The sequence below is a fragment of the Limulus polyphemus genome, unplaced genomic scaffold (genome assembly GCF_000517525.1).
Source record: "Limulus polyphemus unplaced genomic scaffold, Limulus_polyphemus-2.1.2 Scaffold2563, whole genome shotgun sequence".
NCBI classification, from domain to species: domain Eukaryota; kingdom Metazoa; phylum Arthropoda; class Merostomata; order Xiphosura; family Limulidae; genus Limulus; species Limulus polyphemus.
Genome location: NW_013668173.1, coordinates 134,952 through 141,508, shown reverse-complemented (window position 1 = coordinate 141,508; position 6,557 = coordinate 134,952). Strand labels below are relative to the sequence as shown.

General features: G+C 34.6%; 1 long non-coding RNA gene across 1 annotated transcript in view; it reads right to left on the bottom strand.

The window, feature by feature from the left end:
* Window positions 1-231: 231 nt before the first annotated feature.
* The window catches only part of LOC111087738, a 15,260-nt gene continuing 8,934 nt past the window's right edge, over window positions 232-6,557 (bottom strand). Inside the window, exon 3 of the long non-coding RNA XR_002612388.1 lies at window positions 232-846. This is a non-coding gene — a long non-coding RNA (uncharacterized LOC111087738). The remainder of the gene's footprint in view (window positions 847-6,557) is intronic.

Sequence of the window (6,557 nt, the reverse complement as noted above, 5' to 3'; positions counted from 1 at the left end):
TCACAAACACTTTTGAGCGGCTGTGAATCCCCATTAAGCGCCCCTGCATTACAATTAAACTAAAGTTGTCAGTTGGGTGGGCGTTTTAGACAGGTGAATGCATTTGACAGTCAGGTCAACATAGTGTAGGCAATGTTCATTATTGAAACTACTATCTAACTATTGGCAGTAATTAAATAAATTTATTCTATTGATCCAACCCTTGCTAAAAATATTATATTAAGAAACTCCATTGTAGCTTCATGAAGCGTATCCAGGTTACACATAAATTGTAGACTTCATGCTCCCCCACTTTGAACATTCGACTAAGGTCAAAGTTAGCTCTATATGTTCTTAACTTAATCAGGGTCAAAAATAGCTGGTTGGCAACATCGATTGATGGTTGAATATCATTCCACTAAGTGAGTTGGTATGCACCAGGGCCTAGAGAGCGCAGCACATCCTGGAAGGTGGTATAGTCTATGACACCAACATAAAAAAGCATACCTTCCGGGTCATCCTTGAAATCATGAACATTGTAGAGGGAACACCTTACATTGTCTGTTTGACAAGTCGTCTCAGTCGTGTCTGGCATCCAAGATAAGTCTGTTTGTGTGACATTATCCCGGGTGCCATCATCTCCCAACACAACCTCAGTCACATCAAGTGTTGCCATGGGGACATCCCCCAGGATGATCGCAGTGTCCATAGGCTCCACGGTCAGCTCTTCCGCAATCTTGCACCATTTAAACTGATGACGACCACTTCGTTCTGCACGAGCAGCACTTAAAGGAGTGTCAGGCATAGTCCAGGGGAACTGGCTAGGGACGGCATCCTTTTTGAGCCGCTTGATGCGTGACTGGAACCCTATAAAAAAATTAAATTGATTGAAATAACATAGTCTAATTACAAAGGAGTATCTAATAAATATGCCTGATTTATTGTTGAAACGTGCTGATAAATTTATATAAAGAATATAAATAGCATCTAAATGTTAGAAAGCCTAATTAAATACCACAAATTATAGAAAGCAGCAAGTTGCATTAAAAATGAATAAAATGGGCTCTGTGTGGTTTAACGGATGTGTTAATATCTTAAATGTCTTAGCGAGACCAATAATGCGTTCTACATGAGCACGCTTACTGGATATCCGTCTGTCGCGCAGGACACTTTTGCCAGACATTCGATTCTTCTTTTTGAAGAAAGTCGGAATGTTAACGGTGACATCCATGGGAGCAAACATATCCCGAATGTCAAACCCCTTGTCAGCCATAATTGAGTCTTTGGGATCTAAGAGAGACTGCAAAGGGCTTCGCTCAATTATCTGTCTATCACTGGCAGACCCTCCATAGGCGGGTGACACGAAGGCTACAGGGAGATACTTCGACAACTGATTTAGCTGTGTTTTTGTTCTTGTATGTGGAGAATGTTATTTGCTGTGCTGCAGGCTTGCTTGGTTTTTTATCGGTACTTCCAAACCATCAAGGACGATGCGTGTTGATAGAAACTTGCTCTTGAAGTCACTGGGCGAGAAGAAGCGGACAAGGTCTCTGTCGGGCCATAAATTAAGCTCACTGGGAACAATCGAAGGCCTGAAACTGATCAACATGAAGCAAATATAGATTATATCGGATGCCAAGACACTGTTTCTTAAGCACAAATAATTACTGTAAATATTACACAACCAACAGCAAGCAAATTGGTGGTGACCTGCCACCACCAAGCACACAGTTGAACACAAGCTGGGTATTTAGAAAGCGAATGATATATAACTTCAATTCATATGAGATTTATATATAAAGCAAATGTCTAAATACTCAACTTGTGTTCAACTGTGTGCCCACAGCTAATGGTAACAACATTGCTGCTTATAAGAATAGTTTTTTTTACACAATACATTTTCATAGAAAAACAGATACATTAAGTGTCACATATGTGAGTCGCTAGGCCTCAATGAGTTAATAATGCCAACATTCATTTGCTTCAAAGCCATTCTTTAAAATCGCTTTGTCAGCGCCAAGCCATTTGCTTACACAACATTGATATATTGTCAGTTAATGGCTGACAAAAGTACACATTTCAGTGAAATTTTAACTGAAAGTTTTATATTTTCTTTCCATATAGGGCAATTGAAAATGTCATCTGCTTGTTCCTTGTTGTTTCGGTGGCAGCTTATGTTCTATATTAATTTATTAGTTTATAGTTACTCGAATTGTGCAATTTTATAATAGTATTTAGTAGCCAGTCATGCTATATTTGCTAAAAACATAAAGGAAAATGAAATCAAGTTATTATTTGTTTATTCATGAAACAAAAAATATGACGATCAAATATGTAAGGGTCTACTAGTATGTCAACACTAATCCATCATATGGCAGTCATGTAACTACTATATGCAGACTAAACCGTATGTTATTGTAATACATATTTTTTTCTTTCATTTATTCTTTGTTATTTTATGAGAAATGTATGTATAAGCATATAAAACACATTGTCGAAGCATTCTAAATACTAAGGTGTACTATTAAACATGTATGAATACAGAAAATATAGAGGCATTTTGTGCGTCTTTACAAGAGATTTTACGGTATGCATAAAAATTTTCATTTCAACCCAATACATTTCAAGAATATATTTCACTTGCATAAATAACATTTCAAATTAAGGTATATTGATTGCCATATAATAGATAATTGTGTAAAATTAATAGAGCGGGTAATCCTTACAAACAACAACAGCAGCGACTGGCGCGCGAAGGTTTGTTGGCCCGGGACTCGTAGCGCCTCTAGTGGCCACCGCGGGAGAACAAGTTCCCCATTGTTGTATTAGTAAGAAACTACAATCAATTCTTAATTCTATTTTTTACAACACGGTTTTAGGAAGGGTTATTTTTTTTCTCTAGTGACATATGAACAATAGTTGTATTAGTAAGAAACTGAAATCAGTTCTTAATTCTACTTTCTCCAACGTGGTTTTACGAAAAAATATTTTTCTCTTTAGTGACCTTTGAACAATAGTTGTATTAGTAGAAAACTACAACGAATTCTTAATTCTACTTATGTCAAGAAGGTTACCTTACTGTTATGCCAAGAAGGTTATCTTACCATTATGTCAAGAAGGTTTTTATACCGTTATGTCAAGAAGGTTATATTTTCGTTATGTCAAAAACGCTACCATACCGTTATTTCAAGAAGGTTATATTTCCGTTATGTCGAAAACGTTACCTTACCGTTATGTCAAGAAGGTGATCTTACCATTATGTCAAGAATGTTACCTTACCGTTATATCAAGAAGGTTATCTTACTGTTATGTCAAGAAGGTTATTTTACCGTTATGTCAAGAAGGTTATCTTACCGTTATGTCAAGAAGGTTACTTTACCGTTATGTCAAGAAGATTATCTTACCATTATGTCAAGAAGGTTACCTTATCATTATGTCAAGAAGGTTACCGTATCACTATGTCAAGAAGTCTATCTTACCGTTATGTCAAGAAGGTTTCCTACCATTATGTCAAGAAGGTTAAATTACCATTATGTCAAGAAGGTTACCGTATCACTGTGTCAAGAAGTTTATCTTACCGTTATGTCAAAAAGATTAGCTTACCAATATGTCAAGAAGGTTACCTTACCATAATGTCAAGAAGGTTATCTTAACATTATGTCAAGAAGTTTACCATATCATTATGTCAATAAAGATACCTTACCATTATTTCAAGATGGTTACGATATTATTATTTCAAGAAGGTTATCTTACCATTACGTCAAGAAGGTTACCTTACCATTATGTCAAGAAGGTTACCATATCACTATGTCAAGAAGGTTACCTTCTCATTATATCAAAAAGATTATCATATCATTATGTCAATAAAGTTACCTTACAATTATATCAAGACAGTTACGATATTATTATGTCAAGAAGGTTACCTTATCATTATGTCAAGAAGGTTACCGTATCACTATGTCAAGAAGTCTATCTTACGTTATGTCAAGAAGGTTTCCTACCATTATGTCAAGAAGGTTAAGTTACCATTATGTCAAGAAGGTTACCGTATCACTATGTCAAAAAGTTTATCTTACCGTTATGTCAAGAAGGTTTCCTACCATTATGTCCAGAAGATTAAGTTACCGTTATGTCAAGAAGGTTATTTTACAATTTTGTCAAGAAAGTTACGTTACCGTTATGTCAAGAAGGTTACATTATTGTTATGTCAAATAGGTTAACTTACCATTTTGTCAAGAAGGTTACGTTATCGTTATGCCAAGAAGGTTATCTTATCTTTATGTCAGCAAGATTATCATACCATTATGTCAAGAAGGTTACATTATCGTTATGTCAAGAAAGTTACCTTACCATTATGTCAAGAAGATTATCTTACCATTATGTCAAGAAGGTTACATTATCGTTATGTCAAGAAGGTTATCTTACCGTTATGTCAGCAAGATTATCTTACCATTATGTCAAGATGGTTACATTATCGTTATGTCAAGAAAGTTACCTTACCGTTATGTCAAGAAGATTATCTTACCATTATGTCAAGAAGGTTACATTATTGTTATGTCAAGAAGGTTACTTTACCATTATGTCAAGAAGGTTACCTTACCGTTTTGTCAAGAAGGTTACGTTATCATTATGTCAAGAAGGTTACCTTACCATTATGTCAAGAAGGTTATCTTACCGTTATGTCAAGCAGGTTATCATACTGTTATGTCAAGAAGGTTACTTTACCATTATGTCAAGAAAGTTACATTATCGTTATGTCAAGAAGGTTATCTTACCGTTATGTCAAGAAGGTTACATTATCGTTATGTCAAGAAGATTATCTTACTGTTATGTCAAGAAGGTTAACTTACCATTATGTCAAGAAGGTTATCTTACCGTTATATCAAGAAGAATATCAGAAGGTTATCTTACCACTATGTCAAGAAGGTTATCAGAATGTTATCTTACCGTTATGTCAAAAAAGGTTACCTTACTATTATGTCAAGAAGGTTATCAGAAGGTTATATTACTGTTATCTCAAGAAGGTTGTCAGAAGGGTATCAAACCGTTATGTCAAGAAGGTTATTAGAAGGTTATCTTACCGTTATGTCAAGAAGGTTACCTTATTATTATATCAAGAAGGTTATGAGAAGGTTATCTTACCGTTATGTCAAGAAGGTTACCTTACTATTATATCAAGAAGGTTATCAGAAGGTTATCTTACCGTTATGTCAAGAAGGTTATCAGAAGGATATCTTACCGTTATGTCAAGAAGGTTACATTATTATTATATCAAGAAGGTTATGAGAAGGTTATCTTACCGTTATGTCAAGAAGGTTATCAGAAGGTTATCTTACCGTTATGTCAAGAAGGTTACCTTACTATTATATAAAGAAGGTTATCAGAAGGTTATCTTACCGTTATGTCAAGAAGGTTATCAGAAGGATATCTTACCGTTATGTCAAGAAGGTTACATTATTATTATATCAAGAAGGTTATGAGAAGGTTATCTTACCGTTATGTCAAGAAGGTTATCAGAAGGTTATCTTACCGTTATGTCAAGAAGGTTATCAGAAGAATATCTTACCGTTATGTCAAGAAGGTTACCTTACTATTATATCAAGAAGGTTATGAGAAGGTTATCTTACCGTTTTGTCAAGAAGGTTATCAGAAGGATATCTTACCGTTATGTCAAGAAGGTTACCTTACTATTATATCAAGAAGGTTATCAGAAGGATATCTTACCGTTATGTCAAGAAGGTTATCAGAAGGATATCTTACCGTTATGTTTTCGTTTTGAAGTTTATTCCATATATCATCATCTGAACGTCGGAATCTATTAAATTAATATTTATAGTATTTTAGTAAACAATCAAACAACGCACAGTCACCAATAAAGTATTAAGTATCATAAAATAATATCGGAATATTGTAAGTTAAAGAAAAAACCAGAAGAATAACATATTTCAAGTAGTCGTAGAATGTAGTTTTCCGGTGGGACTACGGTAAATCTATGAACTTATAACACTAAAATCTGGAGTCAGATTCTCCACAATGCACACAGAAAATAGCCCAATGTAGTTTGTTTTATCCAAATCAAACAAACGTAATATGTAAAGGGTATATTATCAACGTGTACTTGAACACGGCATCAAATTTAGTGTATCAAAACTTTAAACAACTTTCGAAATGTGATTTTAACATTAAATTACAGAATGTATTTACAATAAACAAATAAAATAAATCATTTTTCAATTTGTTACACAAACGCATAGTAAATTTCTTTTTTTTTGTAAAATACATAAGTAAATGTACTTCCAAAATATTGTTGTGACAGCGGAAGTAGCGTGACGCTGGGATCATGCGCGCTGGAGTTTCTAAAATTATCGGGGAACCCTGCAAATATCCGAGTGTTTGCTAGACGCCCTCTTTTTTAGTATATAAGCCTGGCAAAGAAAGCCAGCGAGAGAGGCAGATAGATTGAAGATATAGATAATTGAGTCAAGCGAACAGTGCGCATCGTAAGTAAAGTCTGTGAATCTCTGTGATTTATAGCGTGTGTTATAAAGGTTGTTAAGTTTAAAGTGACTGTGGAAAGT